The sequence below is a fragment of the Rana temporaria genome, chromosome 3 (genome assembly GCF_905171775.1).
Source record: "Rana temporaria chromosome 3, aRanTem1.1, whole genome shotgun sequence".
Classification (NCBI taxonomy): domain Eukaryota; kingdom Metazoa; phylum Chordata; class Amphibia; order Anura; family Ranidae; genus Rana; species Rana temporaria.
In genome coordinates this window covers 372,272,097-372,290,181 of record NC_053491.1, presented here as the reverse complement: position 1 = coordinate 372,290,181, position 18,085 = coordinate 372,272,097, and the positions used below count along the sequence as shown (strand labels likewise).

The 18,085-nt window shown below is 45.9% G+C and overlaps 1 protein-coding gene across 14 annotated transcripts in view; it reads right to left on the bottom strand.

Annotated features, from left to right (window-relative positions):
• EPS8 (epidermal growth factor receptor pathway substrate 8) overlaps window positions 1-18,085 on the bottom strand; it is a 134,276-nt gene that overhangs the window by 104,557 nt on the left and 11,634 nt on the right. For 11 of the 14 annotated variants that reach the window (XM_040345514.1, XM_040345515.1, XM_040345517.1 and 8 more), the window contains exon 1: window positions 10,024-10,106. The exons of 2 other annotated variants lie outside the window; for them this stretch is intronic. The gene's annotated coding sequence lies outside the window, so the exon portion shown is untranslated. Of the gene's footprint in view, window positions 1-10,023; window positions 10,107-11,719; window positions 11,809-18,085 lie in introns of those variants that run through there. One more of the 14 variants, XM_040345509.1, reaches the window with a different exon arrangement.

Genomic DNA, 18,085 nt, shown 5'->3' with positions numbered 1-18,085 from the left:
CACACAGCTCCTGTTCCCCGCTCTGTAACGAGCAATCGCGGGTGCCCGGTGGCGATCGCGCCCGCCGGACACACGCACGGGAGTCGGGGGCGAGCGGGGAGCGAGCATGCGCGCCTCCGGCGGCGCGCACGCGCCCCTAGTGGCCGCTCTAAGAGCCGACGTTATACTGCGGGCTCTCGCCCAGGAGAGCCGACCTGCCGCCGTAGAATGACGGCGGCTGGTCGGCTAGTAGTTAAAGCAGAACTTCTCCTTCCTCTCTCTCTCTGCCCACAAACTTCCGTGACACGTGACAGGTCACATAAGGCTGCAGGACCATAAACAAATCGCAGCACGGCTAGCTTATACAAAGTGGGCAGCCAGCTGTGAAGGCACAGAGAACAACAGTCAGCTGCCCACACTAAACATGCTGGCACCAGGACTCAACCAAGAGAAGAACTGGTTCGGGTGAGTACGCTGAACCCCCTTTTTACTAAAAGTCAGTAGCTACAGTATTTATAGCTGCTTAGTTGAAACATTTTCAAACACAATGTAGAACTTCTTTAAATGGTACATGATTTAATGCTATTCCAACAAATATTAGGTGACTTAGAGAAGTTCCTGTATTCATCCTATGACTTGAACTTATCAATCACCCTTTTACAGAGTTCCTTTTTTCTCATGGAGTAGTTTATGCCACAAAACCAACTCATTAGAAGTCAGACCTTGCAGATGCACATGTATTTATACCACACACAGGTCAACATAATTTCACCAATTATGTGAAAATGGAAAGAAAATGGCTGCACCAGTGATAATTTAGGTGTGTCCCATCAAAAAAATTGTGTTGTTAAATAAAATTAGTATTAAAAGCTCTCCCTGTGGAAACAAAAAACGTACCTCTCTTGATGCACAATGCTGCTCTATTGCGGAGAACGTCTAAAATCAACTAGAGTCAGTGTCAGAATCCAATATTTCCAGGGAGTGCCAATCGGCAAGTCCCTGCTGCACTCAGGACACAGTGGTGACGTACAGGTTGATGACCACAGAAAGAGGCTTTCAAATTCTGCATGAGGTCTTACTAATGCTTTGTACAGGGACACATTATTGGATTAATCTACTACAGAGTTGAGAATCTTCACTCCAAAAATTGTGTAAATATTCACTTTACTTATCCATTCATGTGAAAAGCATCTGCATGTGATTGGATATTCAAACTAAGCAGTAATTTGCTTTTCACATAACTGAAGTAAATATTCACAACATTTTTGGAGAGATTTTCAACTCCTATAAACTCTGTTCTCTCCTGGTTCTCCTCCTCCTACCCAATTGGTTGTGAAAACAGGTCGTAGGCTTCAGAGCATTTTTCTTGACGAGAAAAATGGCCATTAAAAATGTAGAACCTGCTCTATTTTTTTCTCGTCGTTTTTCATGTCGTCGTTTTTAAGGTCGTGAAAAACGGTCGTGTGTACGCTTTAACGAGGGGGAAAAAACGCACATGCTCAGAAGTTATGAGATGAGAAATTGGCATAAGCAGCCCAAATGGTGGCGCAATTCGAATGGAACTTCCCCTTTATAGTGCCGTTGTACGTCACCGCGCTTTAAGCATTTTTTTTTATGATCGTGTGTATGCAAGGCAGGCTTGAGATGAATCAGGTCGAGAAAAACATTTTTTTTTCCATGACACGAATAACGTCGCGTGTACGCGGCATTACTCTTTCTATAGTGGTCCCTTGCACCCCTCCTCTTCTCCATTTACACCTCTTCCGTTGGTCACTTGAAAAACTCAGACGGCTTCCAGTACCATTTCTACACTGATGAAACCCAAAATAAATCCATCTCTAGCCTCACCCCTTCAGTCTCCTGTCACATTACTAGCTGACATATCAGCATGGATGTCACCCACTTCCTAAAACTCAGTCTTTCTAAAACTGAGCTCATAATATTCCCTCCTGTCTGTGTCCCCTCCCCCGACTTCTCCATCAAGATTAATAATACAACTATCAGTTCCTCCCCTCATGCCAGGGTACTAGGTGTAATCCTGCACTCTGACCCGTCTTTTCAACCCCAAATCTTGTAGACTTCACATCCGTAACATCTCCAAAATACGCTCCTTTTTAAATGTTGAAACCACAAAGCAACTTACTCACTCCCTTGTTATCTCTGATCATTGACTTTTGTAACTATTCTTCGTTGGCCTACCTCTACATAGGCTATCCCCTCTTCAGTCTATCCTATCATGAATGCTGCTGCCAGACTCATCTACCTTACTACTCAGTGTCAACCACCCCTATCTGCCAATGCCATCACTTTCTGCCCAACGAATAAAATTCTAAACATTAACAAGAATATATAAAGCCATTTACAACTCTACCCCGAGCTACATCACCAATCTTGTCTCCAAATATTATTATCATACAGGATTTATATAGCGCTAACAGTTTGCGCAGCGCTTTATAACATGAGGGCAGACAGTAGTTACAATACAATACATTACAGGAGGAATCAGGGATGCCCTGCTCATTAGAGCTTACACTCTAGGAGGGAGGGTCAAGTGATACAAAAAGGTAATAGCTGTGGGGAATGAGCTGATGGAGATATCAACAAAATTGTCCTCTCCATTCCTTCCAAGACCTCCTTGTTCTCTAGCTCTCGTCTCCTCCTCCCATAGTAGTCTCCAGGACTTCTCCAGAGCATCTTCCAACCTTTGGAACTCCCTACCACAATCTGTCCAGCTATCTCCTACTCTGTCCACTTTTAGGCGATCCTGAAAAACAAATCTCTTCAGGAAAGCCTGCCCTACCTTCATCTAATAACCAAATCTTTCTCTTCAATCAGTTCATCCCTCACAGTTATTACCTTTTGTTGCACCAGCCCCTCCATAATAGATTGTAAGTTACCAGCAGCAGTGCCCTCTTTACCCCCTTGCATTGTTGCTGTATCATCTTCCTATATACCCAAACTGTTGGCGCTATATGAATCCTGAATAATAATAAGTTCAGAAAGAGAGATGGTGAGGCTGATTTATTGAGTCTATGGAGGCGATTTACTTAAACTAGAGTGTGCCAAATCTGGTGCAGCTCTGCAAAGAAACCAATCGGCTTCCAGGTTTTTTGTCAAAGCTTAATTGAACAAGCTGAAGTTAATTGGACAACTGCGCCAGATTTTACATTCTCCAGTTTTAGTAAATCAACCCCTACGTCTCTTAATACTAGTAATACAAGTATTTTGCTTGTTCTAAAAAGCAGCAAATTGGTATTGAGTGCTATTAATTGCTAGACATGTGCACACTCAAATATATCGTTTTGGAATTTCGTTTTCGTCCGAAAGACCGGAGTTAGGCTTACCGGTAACTCTGTTTCTAGGAGTCTTCCAGGACAGCCTCTTGAGACCTTGGGCTCCTCCCTCCGGGACAGGAAACACGTACACCCTTTTCTTTAAAGGGCGGTCCTCTAGATCTCCTCCTCAGTTTGCCCGAGAAATACCAGAAGATCCTGAAAGACATAGTCTACCAACACATCGTTAGATCATTTTATATCTTCACCACAATTACAGTTCCTTAACAGACACCGGGTGGGAAAAACTCCGGCTGTCCTGGAAGACTCCTAGAAACAGAGTTACCGGTAAGCCTAACTCCGGTCTTTCTCTAGTCGTCTTCCAGGACAGCCTCTTGAGATGACAAGCAAGAACTTACTGGTTTTTAGGGTGGGACTACTGTCTGGAGGACCCTTCGTCCGAAGGCCTGATCCTTGTCTGACAGCAGGTCCAACCGGTAGTGTCTTGCAAAGGTTGAGTAAGATGTCCAGGCTGCCGCCTTACAGATCTCTTCCGGGGACGCTCCTGCTCTTTCTGCCCAGGAAACCGCCACTGCCCGAGTAGAATGTGCTTTAACTGTAGGTGGTTCCCTACCCCCTAACGTATATGCTTCTACAATCAACATCCTGAGCCATCTGGCAATAGAGGATTTTGATGTTCTGTGACCCTTGCGGGCACCTGAGAAGTTAACAAAAAGTGAGTCACATAGTCTAAATTCCTTTGTGACTTCCAAGTAAAATAAAAGACTTCTTTTAACATCCAATAAGGACAAAAATTCCCCTTCATCATTTTCTGAAGAGGAAAGCAGGGTTGGAAGGACAATGTCCTGAGTCCTATGAAAGGTAGAGGCTACCTTGGGTAGGAAGCTAGGATCCGTCCTAAGAATTATCCTATCGTCAAATACAGATAGGAAGGGTTCCCTAATAGAGAGGGCCTGAAGATCGCTGACTCTCCTGGCTGAGGCTATGGCCACTAGAAAGACTGTTTTAAGGGTAACATGTTTCAGAGAAGACTCTTCCAGCGGTTCAAATGGTTTGTTAGTAAGAGCCTTTAGTACCAAGGACAGATCCCAAGAGGGACAGGCTCTAATCCTAGTTGGATTAGATCTTGTCAGACTTTTGAAAAAGTTTTTGACGAAGCGATCCTGTTGAAGAGGTACATCCAAAAAAATACTTAAGGCAGCCGCCTGTACTTTGAGAGTGCTGACTGATAAGCCTAAGTCCGCACCTGCCTGCAAAAATTCTAGCACTACTGGGATGCCAGAATGATTCATTCCTTGTTGTATCTTCCAGGAATTGAATTTTTTCCACACCTTAGAGTATATTGCTCTAGTTACAGGTTTGCGACACCCTAAGAGAGTCGTGACCACTTTATCCGAAAAACCCTGTGCTTTCAATAGTTGCTCTTCAGAAACCAGGCAGTTAGTTTCAGGTTCTTTATCTGAGGATGAAGGACTGGACCTATAGACAGTAGATCTACTTTCTCTGGAAGTGTCCAAGGTGGATACAGGGCCAGCCTCCACAGGCTGGCGAACCATGGCCTCTTGGGCCAGAAAGGCGTGATCAGAATCAGATCTGCGGGTTCCCTGAGAAATTTTTGAATTACCCTGGGAATCAACCTTACTGGAGGGAATGCGTATGCCAGGCTGAAATGCCAAGGATGTGAGAAGGCATCTATCCCCTTCGCTTTGTCTTGTGGGTGAATGGAAAAATATGTTGTAACCTTCCTGTTCTCCTCTGCTGCAAACAGGTCCACCTCTGGTAGTCCCCAGAGTGAGACTATCTGGTAGAAAGTCTCCTGGTCTAGAGACCACTCGTCCTGACATACTACCTGTCTGCTGAGGAAATCTGCCAGGGTATTCAGTGAGCCCTTTAAGTGGACAGCTGAAAGGTGTACCAGATTTTTCTCTGCCCAGATCAAGATCTGTGTAGCTGTTGCCTGGAGGGCTGGGCTCCTTGTGCCTCCTTGCTTGTTTATATAAGCTACTGTGGCAGCGTTGTCCGTCCTGATTTGTAGATGCTGACCCACTAGATAGCCGTTCTAAAAGCCATTCAGGGCTTCAAGTGCTAACAGTTCTTTTTGGTTTGATGACCGAAGAACCTCCGAGGACGACCACTGACCCTGGGTCCAAACTTCTCCCAGGTGGGCTCCCCAACCCCCCCTGCTGGCATCGGTGGTCATTACCAGAGCCACTGGTGGATCCCAGAGAAGACCCTTGTCCAGGTTTTCTCTGGCTCTCCACCACCATAGGTTTCTTTGAATGCTCTTTGGGATAGGTATTGTGAGGTCCAAATCCTCCTTCCTGCCACTCCAAAGTTTGAGCATATGTGCCTGGAGAGGACGCGAATGAAATCTGGCCCAGGGTACCGCCGGAAAACAGGCCGACATCAGACCCAGAACTCGCATAACTTGCCTTATGCTGATCTCCTGATTCGTCTGGAGGAAAGCAACCGCCTGATCCAGTTTGAGAATTTTTTCCTGGGGAAGGAAAATCTTCTTTTCTACTGAGGATATTCTGTATCCCAGGTACATCACCTCCTGTGATGGTATCATCTGCGATTTTTCTTCGTTGACCAGCCAACCCAGGGAACGCAGGAAAGACAGGGCTATGAACAACAGATCGTCTAGGTAAGGCACTATTGTTACTCCTTGGAGTCTCAGTGGTGCCAGGGCTTCTGCTAGGACTTTGGTAAAAATCCTTGGCGAGGAAGACAGGCCAAAGGGGAGGGCCCTGAATTGCAGATGTTTGGTAGCAGAACCCAGTCTTACCGCTAGACGCAGGAATTTTTGGCATTCCTGACGGATCGGAATGTGTAAATATGCGTCCCGTAAGTCCACGGTGGCCATATAACACTTTGGGAAGATCAGACTGGTGACTGAAAATATCGATTCCATTCTGAACCGTTTGTACCGGACCCACTTGTTGAGGGGACGAAGGTTTAAAATCAGTCTGTACTTTCCTGAGGGCTTTTTCACCACGAAGACATGTGAATACACCCCCTGACCTTCCTCCTCCTGGGGAACTTCCGACAGAACCCTCTGATCCAACAGGTCCCCTAAAAGGAGACCCAGGGCCTCTGCCTTCTCCCGATCTCTGGGAGGTTGAGTGACCAAAAATATTGGGGGAGGGGGAACTGAGAATTCCAGCCTGTAGCCGTTTTCTATGAGGTCGTGTACAAACGGACTGACTGTTAATTCTGTCCATTGTGAGAGGAACTCCCCCAATCTTCCTCCCACAGGGACCTGAGTGTCACTGGGTTTTGGGGGGAACCTGAGGAGGGTTAAACAAGATTCCTCCTCTTCCACGTCCCTTTTGGCCCGACCAATGTTTTTTAGGATGTGAATCCCGGTCTTTCTGGTTTTGCCTAAACCCTCGAAAAAAGCGTTTATTTTCTTTCTTTTTTCTTTCCGGGAAGGCTTTCTTTTTATCTTGTGTCCTTTCTAGTGCCTCCTGGAGACCCGGACCAAATAAGTGATCGCCAGAAAAAGGTAAGCCGCAGAGTTTTAACTTTGATGCGGCGTCACCCGTCCATGTCTTTAACCAGACCGACCTTCTGGCTGCGTTGACCAACGCTGCGGATCTGGCTGCAAGCTTCACCGATTCTGAGGAAGCATCGGCTAGGAAGCCAGCCGCCTTCAAGAGCAACGGGAAAGATTTTAAGATCTGCTGCCTGGATGTACCAGCAGTGATATGCGCTTGGAGTTGATTGAGCCAACACTCCAAGTTCCTGGCTACGCAGGTAGCCGCCAACGCTGGTTTGAGTGCAATAGTGGAAGCATCCCATGCCCTTTTTAAAATGATGTCACCCCTTTTATCCATCGGATCTTTAAGTGATCCAAGGTCATCGAAGGCCAGGTCAGTTCTTTTTGATACCCTGGCCAGAGGTGCATCTAGCTTTGGAACTTTGTTCCATGGGAGCGTTGTATCTTCCTCAAAAGGAAATCTACGCTTTAGGTTCCCTGCAAAAAAAGGTCTTTTTTCTGGTTGCTCCCACTCCAACAAGATCGTTTCCACCAACGACTTATGAACAGGAAAACACCTGGTCTTTACAGCACTACCTTGATAAAGTTGGTCGTGCTTAGATAGCTGGACCTGTTCCTCTCGGATCTCTAGGGTTTCATATATTGCTTTAAGCAAGTCTCCCACATCTTCTAGAGACAGTCTATATCTAGTCCCCCTGGAAGAGTCTTCTTCTTCTAGCTCAGAGCCAGAAGCTGAATCTACCTGAGAGGAAGCCTGGGACCGAGTGGACCCTCCTGCTTCCTCCTCCTCATGCTCATCCCCTTCGACCGGAGTTGCCAAGGACGGGGCACTAGGGGTCCTATATACCGGGGACGGCATCTGCATCCTATCCATCATTCCCCGGAAAGATTTGAAAGTGGATGCTAGCTCATCTTTTACAGATGATAAGACTTTTTGGCATTCTGCCACAGAGTCATCTTTGACCAGACTGGAGATGCACTCTACACAGAGGCTTTTTCCAGCTGGAACCCAATTTTTCCCCACATACAGCGCACTTTCTTTTAGGGGCTTGTGCTGGCGTTTTGTCCTGAGATTTGACCTAAAATCAAACACAAACACCATGTTTTAGTATAAAAGACAATGCCCCCTGACAACCACACCGTGTGCCAGAAAAGGTAAGTGCTGGGGAGCCCTCCACCACAGGCCCTGCCCAGGGAGGGAGAAAAGGTCCTGAGATAATTTAGACCATGTCCCCCAAGGTAAGTGAAGAGTCAGCCTAGCCCCCCTTACCTGGGAGACGCCGGAGCCGGTGGACCCGGAGTCTGTGGCCTGCCTCGCTTCCTCCATCGGTCCTGTGTCCTTAAACAGCCCGGCTGCGTATGGAACACACCGCTCCGTGTGCCTTCCTTCCACTGCCGCGCCTAAGTCAAATGGGACTAGGTTTCGACGGCGCCCCTTGATGACGCCGTTCCGGTGACGCACTTCCGCCTTGTGGAACGCATCCGTCCCGCCCCTCAGCGCCGCTCCGGAAGAGGATCTGCAGTGCAGAGCGGCATGGCCAGCCAGCGTCTCTCGCCGCCGCCATAGCTGATGTACCGCGCTGTGCTCTGAGAAGAAGACCAACGCAACAGGTACTGGGTACTGCGGGGGGGGATGCCGACATCAAGGGTTCCCACTCTCTCTGAGCTTTAGACAGCAGTGAAAAACGGTGACCTTTCTCTTCCTAGCAGGAGCAGAGGGGTACCAGGCAGAGAGGGAATCCAGCATTTTTAAAAGTCCCTTAAAAAACGTGCTCCTTCCCTTCTGGCAGGAAACACAATAACTGAGGAGGAGATCTAGAGGACCGCCCTTTAAAGAAAAGGGTGTACGTGTTTCCTGTCCCGGAGGGAGGAGCCCAAGGTCTCAAGAGGCTGTCCTGGAAGACGACTAGAGAAAAATACATTTATTTAGTTACTCCCAAAATTAGTTTTTATTTTGTTTTAAAATGCATTCGTCCGAAAATCCGACTTAATTAAGGTCGAATCTGTCAATTGAAGGCTTATGGTGTCTGTCGAATATTCTAAGAAGATTCGACGGAGCAGCTAAACTGTACAATGCCGCAATCATACATTTCCGGTCGAAGAATTCTAATGTTGTATGACACTAGTAATAAATTATATTTATGAATTATTATTATTAGTCAACTAACATTCGATTTCATCTATAGCCTATGGGCAGAGCATTTGACCGAAAATGTACGATTGCAGCGTCGTACAGTTTAGCCTTCAATAACAGATTTGACGTTTGTTTGTTTTTCTCTGCTTCATTGAATCTTCATCGTTCATGTTGAATGGTCTACCACAACACTGTCTCTATAATGTCGAATCTTTCCTCTCTATGTAGAATAATCTTGGACTAATAGGTTAGGCACATTCGACCACAGGTTCGATAGACACAGATTGCTATTGTCACCGTCATGTTGAATCTCCTATCTATATCGAACCGATGTAGCAACGAAAACAAAAATAAAGCCTTTTTTTATGTCGGATAATTTCGGATTTCGGATTCTGCGCGTTCGTTCTCGTTTGTTAAAACGATAACGAAAATACCCGAAATTCGGAAGAAAATGCATTCAGACGAAAATGAATGCACATGTCTATTAATTGCCAAGATCCTGCTATAAACATGCTGGTTGTATATGTTTATTCCTTTGGGGGTGGGAGAAGGTGACATCCCTAGCATCGGCACATATTGGAGGAAGGTACAATAAATGGAGACATTAAGCTTGTTTCCAGTCAGTCACAAGCTAAATTGGGCCAGATATGATGATCTTCATGCCCCCATTCATCCACAAATGTCAGGCAGTGCTATGAAAACTGCAATACGATTTATCCCTTCAACAGTGTATGGCAGATCATGGCATCTACCTATTCAATATTTGTATGTACTACAGCTTTGGCTACATGAGCACTATAACCTTTCCTACCGATTTAACAACTTGTTGTTTGTAGTCATATCATACCTAGCAGATATAATCAAATACCCATGAGATGATTGAACTACTTGTTGAAAATCTCTCAGCAGCAAAGGGATTTATGTCTGAGCAGTCCTCAGCTTTCTTCAAATATGTAATCAATCCAGACAGGACAGTCCTACGTAAGTCGGATCATGATAAATGCCGGTACACAGATAAAGTGGTATTTTCCGAATAGTAAATCTACAGATAACAATTTAAGTTGTAATAATTTCCTCTACCTATTAATACAACTAAACGGACATCAAGTACTTACCCGCCGCTGACCACCAGGCTGAGGCCACTAAACTCAGATGTGGAGACTTTGATTATAACACACCAAACATTTGCTGGCTGTAATGCAATGTACAAAGATAAAGCAACAATTTCATGACGTAGGTTAGTAGAAGAGTAACCAACGTATTTATGACACCTGGTGTTTGAGCACTACATAAGCTTATAAATTGTCCCGAAGATAAAAATAACCAGCAGATCACCATTAATCCAGCTAGAGGTACATGCCCAGAGTATTTCTCCGTACTATATACAGCATAAGAATATTTGCATATACAGATGGATTTCAGCTCACCCTCTCACAAAACATAATGCACATAATATTCAACACTAGACATGCAATATAATCATGTGTACACACAGATCACTTCATCACAACAGCCCACAAAGAAACATATCAGATACAAGTCTCTGCTATACTGTATGTACTGAGATAACTTTATTTAGATCACATGTGGCAAACACAAGGCCTGAGGGTCGAATCCAGCCAGCCATGGCATTTCAATTGGCACTCGCACCTCTCCTACAGATGCGGCACCCCCTCCTGTCCCAGCTTCCATCTTGGGTCAACAGAGAGGACAGAACTCCTCCACCAGATCCTGCGCATTATTTGTGCAGCCGTGGAAAGGCTCATCTCAGCAGTCGGCAGCAGAGAGGACACTTGACAGATCCTGCGCCTGTCTATGCAGCCACAGCACCCCCTTGTCTTCGCCTCCCATGCCCTGGTCTTAGCATTCTCAGACTCTGGCAGCTGACCCCAGCCCTCCTCTGGTCTTTCTCCAGACCCCACACTTTCTGCCTCCCAGCTCTGCCTCTAGGTTCTTCTCTGCTGCAGCATAATGTAAGGGGGGGGGGGGTGCACTGTGATGTAAGCGAGGGTGGGAGACTCTTGACATCTGCTCATAATTATAATACAATTTTAAGCCAGTTGAAAAAGGAGGGTAACACACCACTGCTATCATCCACAAAAAAAAAAACTTTGAGACTGCTAAGAGAACACCATGACAGATATAACTGGCCCTTTGGAGGGCAACCATAATGCTGAGGAGGCCCACAATGAAATTCGCTTCAACAACCCTGATCTAGATGGTTCCACAATACAGGATAACCAGACACAGAAGTAACCAGGAATCCCTCTACCTCCCTAGATGAGCCCACAGGACAGGGTAACCAGCCTGGATATGGTGGCATGCTCAGAAGGAACCAGAAATCCCTCTACCTCCCTAGATGAGCCCACCGGACAGGGTAACCAACCTGGATATGGTGGCATGCTCAAAAGGAACCAGAAATCCCTCTACCTCCCTAGATGAGCCCACCGGACAGGGTAACCAACCTGGATATGGTGGCATGCTCAAAAGGAACCAGAAATCCCTCTACCTCCCTAGATGAGCCCACCGGACAGGGTAACCAACCTGGATATGGTGGCATGCTCAAAAGGAACCAGAAATCCCTCTACCTCTCTAGATGAGCCCACAGGACAGGATAACCAGCCTGGCTAAGGCAACATGTACACAAGATGCCAGAAATGCCTCTACCTTGATAGGATATTCTCTGTAAACGTAAGAGATCAAGGACTAGCAGGTATACAAAACACACAATCCACTGACACCATGTAACATAAAAAACCCACTAAAAATGTACATTTAAATAAAATATGTAAAGTGGAATTTACAAATAACCTTGGCTGTACAACGAGGTATGGGAAGTAATCCACAAAGCTTGCTGCATACAGGATGTAATCGTGTGATGGAAATGGAGACAACATGGGAGTGGACAGCAAGTTTCACCAAGCCATTTATGACTCCAAACACACCTAGATAGGAACAGAACACCATATAGACGCTGAGAAAAGTTCTAAGTCAGGAGATAACACACAGCTATAAAGGACGACTTTGTACTCGTCCATTGCAACAAATGGAAACTGAGGGACAACCCAATAGTGACTAACCACAGATAACTCAACAATTCAAAAAATGTCTTAAAAGCCACAATAAAAGCTCTGTATTTACAATTCTAGAAATACGTAAATAATGGCAATAAGTAATAAAAGATTCAGCCTCCAGGAAAAAAATATTCAGGTGACAGAGGTGTGGCAAAAGATGAAATCCACTCTTCACGTTATAGTCTTTCCCATCAGGTCTGATATTTTCTCAGCTCCCCAGGTAGAATAGCAGTTAGAAGCATGCTACGTCCATAGTTTTCAATGGATTGTCAGGAGATGTATATCTTGGGCTAGATTCAGCAAGAATTTACGCCGGCGTATCTTCTTTCTGTATTCAGAAAGCAAGATAAGCCGAAATTAGGCTAAGATCCGACTGGCGTAAGTCTCTTACGCCGTCGTATCTTCGTTGCATATTTACGCTGGCCGCTAGGTGGCGCTGCCGTCTATTTCAGCGTAGAATATGCAAATGAGCTGGATACGCCGATTCAGAAACGTACGTGCGCCTGGCGAATTTTTTTTACGTTGTTTGCGTAAGGCTTTTTCCGGCGTAACGTTACTCCTGCTATATGAGGCATAGCCAATGTTAAGTATGGACGTCGTTCCCACGTCAAATTTTGAAAATTTTACGTTGTTTGCGTAAGTCGATTCTTTTTGCGGAGACCTTTTGCTCCCAAGGAGGAGGCTGTGCTGACTTTTCTGGCCTTCTTGAAGGAAGGCCAGCCTTCGTATGTTTTTTTGGTAAAAACCTTAGCAGGAGTTTCCTTCTTTTTCAGGGTGAGGGGTCTCCCACCCATTTCTAGTTTTTTTTACGGTGAAACAGGCCCTAAAAGGCTAACGGAGGTCAACTTTTGCTCCGGATGGCAGGCGGCCGATTGGTTTACCGCTTCTTAGGCGGCTTTGCAAGGCCACACTGGGGGTTTGTTTCACCAAATATGAAGCTTTTTTATTCCGAGTGGCTTTTGTGTTATTTTACTTCAAAGCCTTCAGGATTTCCTGGGTCCAAAAAGAGCTCTTCTGGTATGCTTTCAGAGCATGTGCTGGTGGAACATGGCCTGATACGCCTCTTTTTAAGGCGCTCAAAAACCAACTGGGTCGGGGGGCGTGGGTGGTGTTGCCGGCGGGGGGGGGGGGGGGGAAGACACTTCGGTGTGTACGGTGGCACTGGTGACCGGGTTCCTTGTTTTGAGCAGTATGTTAGGCCTAACCTGTCACTTTACTTTCCTAGGTTTTCAGCATTGCGTTTGGATTCTGGGCCACTCATATATACATTGGGCACGGAAGCGTGCGGCTCAACGCAAGATACTCTGTCAATTTATCATTACAGCCGGAATCATTCGCTCTGTATTGGTAAGGTATAAGAGGTCTGAGGTAGCAGAATTTATTCTTTCACTTGTCTCAATTCCAAACTTTAGATCTGTTATTTGAGATAAAACGGGACCTATATTGGTTCCATTTGTCCTCCCGGGTACAATCATTGTTTTTTTTTTTTAATTGTTCCCCGCTTTGCTTGCCTGTCTTCCCCATTGCATTAAGCAATGGAGAAGATGAGGAAGAGGGTCAATCGGGCGATGGCTAAGTGCATGCCACTTTTGGGGGGTTTTGCTTATCGGCACGTGGATCTCGAGGGGGGCATCCCGGGCTTGTTTAAGCAGGACGGGGTCCACCTTTCGCATGTGGGTGCCGATATCTTCAATCTCGGGCTGCGGAACAGCATCGAAAGGGCCACGTATTTGGGGTAGGCCGGTCTAGTTTCACTAGTCCGGCTGGTGGGGACGTGTTTTCTGGTTTAATAAAGATTTATTAGCCCGTGTTCTGAAAACTGGGCAAAAGGTTTTGCTGGATATTTGTTTTCTGCTGAATGTTGAAATAATAAAAATACCGCAGCCAATTTTTGCCAACTTATGGTGTGTGTGTGTTTTTACTAGGGTAATATGGTTGTATCCGGGGAATTTAGGTAGGGGGCCAAGTGTGGCCTGCGGTCCCATGTACAAAGGGGGCGCACCATTGGAGCCCACTTTCTTGGGACAGCTCCCCAGGTAGAATAGCAGTTAGAAGCATGCTACGTCCATAGTTTTCAATGGATTGTCAGGAGATGTATATCTTGGGCTAGATTCAGCAAGAATTTACGCCGGCGTATCTTCTTTCTGTATTCAGAAAGCAAGATAAGCCGAAATTAGGCTAAGATCCGACTGGCGTAAGTCTCTTACGCCGTCGTATCTTCGTTGCATATTTACGCTGGCCGCTAGGTGGCGCTGCCGTCTATTTCAGCGTAGAATATGCAAATGAGCTGGATACGCCGATTCAGAAACGTACGTGCGCCTGGCGAATTTTTTTTACGTTGTTTGCATAAGGCTTTTTCCGGCGTAACGTTACTCCTGCTATATGAGGCATAGCCAATGTTAAGTATGGACGTCGTTCCCACGTCAAATTTTGAAAATTTTACGTTGTTTGCGTAAGTCGATTCTTTTTGCGGAGACCTTTTGCTCCCAAGGAGGAGGCTGTGCTGACTTTTCTGGCCTTCTTGAAGGAAGGCCAGCCTTCGTATGTTTTTTTGGTAAAAACCTTAGCAGGAGTTTCCTTCTTTTTCAGGGTGAGGGGTCTCCCACCCATTTCTAGTTTTTTTTACGGTGAAACAGGCCCTAAAAGGCTAACGGAGGTCAACTTTTGCTCCGGATGGCAGGCGGCCGATTGGTTTACCGCTTCTTAGGCGGCTTTGCAAGGCCACACTGGGGGTTTGTTTCACCAAATATGAAGCTTTTTTATTCCGAGTGGCTTTTGTGTTATTTTACTTCAAAGCCTTCAGGATTTCCTGGGTCCAAAAAGAGCTCTTCTGGTATGCTTTCAGAGCATGTGCTGGTGGAACATGGCCTGATACGCCTCTTTTTAAGGCGCTCAAAAACCAACTGGGTCGGGGGGCGTGGGTGGTGTTGCCGGCGGGGGGGGGGGGGGGGGGGGGGAAGACACTTCGGTGTGTACGGTGGCACTGGTGACCGGGTTCCTTGTTTTGAGCAGTATGTTAGGCCTAACCTGTCACTTTACTTTCCTAGGTTTTCAGCATTGCGTTTGGATTCTGGGCCACTCATATATACATTGGGCACGGAAGCGTGCGGCTCAACGCAAGATACTCTGTCAATTTATCATTACAGCCGGAATCATTCGCTCTGTATTGGTAAGGTATAAGAGGTCTGAGGTAGCAGAATTTATTCTTTCACTTGTCTCAATTCCAAACTTTAGATCTGTTATTTGAGATAAAACGGGACCTATATTGGTTCCATTTGTCCTCCCGGGTACAATCATTGTTTTTTTTTTTTAATTGTTCCCCGCTTTGCTTGCCTGTCTTCCCCATTGCATTAAGCAATGGAGAAGATGAGGAAGAGGGTCAATCGGGCGATGGCTAAGTGCATGCCACTTTTGGGGGGTTTTGCTTATCGGCACGTGGATCTCGAGGGGGGCATCCCGGGCTTGTTTAAGCAGGACGGGGTCCACCTTTCGCATGTGGGTGCCGATATCTTCAATCTCGGGCTGCGGAACAGCATCGAAAGGGCCACGTATTTGGGGTAGGCCGGTCTAGTTTCACTAGTCCGGCTGGTGGGGACGTGTTTTCTGGTTTAATAAAGATTTATTAGCCCGTGTTCTGAAAACTGGGCAAAAGGTTTTGCTGGATATTTGTTTTCTGCTGAATGTTGAAATAATAAAAATACCGCAGCCAATTTTTGCCAACTTATGGTGTGTGTGTGTTTTTACTAGGGTAATATGGTTGTATCCGGGGAATTTAGGTAGGGGGCCAAGTGTGGCCTGCGGTCCCATGTACAAAGGGGGCGCACCATTGGAGCCCACTTTCTTGGGACAGCGGCCACCCAGCCCTTGGTAATGTCAAGTAATGGGTTAACTGTATAGGGTATAGGTGTTTGTATTAATGGTGTTCTGTATCTTTAAATGTATGCACAAATTTTCAGGTGCTCCAATTAGGAATCCAGTGAAGTTTCTAGAGTCCCTAGAGAGCTGATAAAAGGGGCTGCTGAGGGTCTCTACTTCCTCTTTGCAGCAGCTGACCTGCAGGTGAAGAAGCTCCCACCCTCCCTCCCTGTTGCGGTATATTTATGTGGTTGGGTCACCCAGGTATCCGGGGGGACGGGGGGGACGGATGGACGAGTTTTCTGGTTTAACCACTTCCATACTGGGCACTTACGCACCATCCTGAGTTTTTATTTTTTTCTGTTATTTTTTTTGTAAATAAGTTTTCTTCTTCAATTACAGGCGCTGATATGGCGGCACTGATGGGCACCGTCGAGGTGGCACTGATGGGCACCGTCGAGGCGGCACTGATGAACACTGATAGGCGGCGCTGGTATGCGGCACTGATGGGCACTCATAGGCGGCACTGATGGGCACTCATAGGTGGCACTGAGGGGATCACTTGTTTATCCCAGTGCCCATGTTGCCAGTCAGTGCCCATTTGTGGGCACTGATTGGCATCTTTCTCATTTTTTTACTGCCCCCTTCCCTGGTGTGGGCTTCCCTGGTGATCCAGTGTGGGCATCCGAGGGGGGGCTGCGCTGATAAACAATCAGCGCGAACCCCCCCTGTCAGGAGAGCCGCCGATCGGCTCTCCTCTACTTGCGTCTGTCAGACGCGAGTAAGGAAGAGCCATCAACGGCTCTTCCTGTTTACATCGTGATCAGCCATGATTGGACATGGCTGATCACGTGGTAAAGAGCCTCCGCCGGAGGCTCTTTATCGAGATCGGAGATGCAGGGTGTTAGACTGACACCAGGGCTCTTCCTGTTTACATCGTGATCAGCCATGATTGGACATGGCTGATCACGTGGTAAAGAGCCTCCGCCGGAGGCTCTTTACCGAGATCGGAGATGCAGGGTGTTAGACTGACACCCCGCATCACCGATCGCCGCGTGGCGGCATGTCATCCTGCTGGACGTCAATAGACGTCCAGTCAGGATTTCACAACTACTTACCGGACATCAATTGTCTATTGACCGGGCAAGAAGTGGTTAATAAAGATTTATTAGCCCGTGTTCTGAAAACTGGGAAAAGGTTTTGCTGGATATTTGTTTTCTGCTGAATGTTGAAATAATATGTTTATCCTTTTGAATATATATTTTAAAACCAATAAAAATACTGCGGCAAATTTTTGCCAACTTATGGTGTGTGTGTGTTTTTACTAAGGTAATATGGTTGTATCCGGGGAATTTAGATAGGGGGCCAAGTGTGGCCTGCAGTCCCAAATTTTGTATCGGAGTTACACACAAGATTGTAAGTCAGTCCTGGTTTCTGTGGGATATCCAACCGTGGTGGGGGTTATAGTAAAGAATATCTGTGAGTTGTATCCCCGGCTGTTTTTTGCTGCTCTGCATGTTTGATATGTTTTACAATCTAACAGCAGACTTCTGGTCTCTTATAAAATTTAGCTCCCCCAGCCTTCCAATTTGGATGCACATTGTACTGTAAAAGCAGGGGATGTTCAGGTAAAAATAACTGTTTATATCCACTGCAGTGACCAGCTTCCTATAATCTATGGCTGGCAGCTCTCCATTAGACATGATGTAATTACGTCTGTGTAACAGGTATGCTAAGGATGCCATTTTTCACCACACTTGCCAGCCTTCACCACTCTGTTGGACTTCACTGAGCTGCCATCAGTCATTGTGACTGTTCATCTGCATTACCACCTTTAAGAGTCAGCAGGAACTCTGAAACAATGGCTACAAAATGTTATTATTTAGCAAATGTATGGTTTGTGGGTCCTAAAAAAACCTACATGAATAATGATTACCTCTAGATTTGTAGAGCACTTTTGCTTATTGATGGTTTTGTGTGACCTTTGATCTTCACTGTTTTGCAAAAAGTTTAAAATGTACAAATGTGTTATTTATTACCTCATTAAAAAGAGTTTTAGCTTTTATATTTAGTAGGAATTTTGTAAATTTTGCTGTGTTAATGTCCACTAATATTCATATTAGTGTAGTTTTTGCAAACACACCAATGCCGATAAACATTTATGGGGCCTAAAAAATCCGAAAACACCTTTTATTCTACAGGTCATGTGCTTCCATCAAAAGTATAGTTTGGGGGAACGACGAATTAC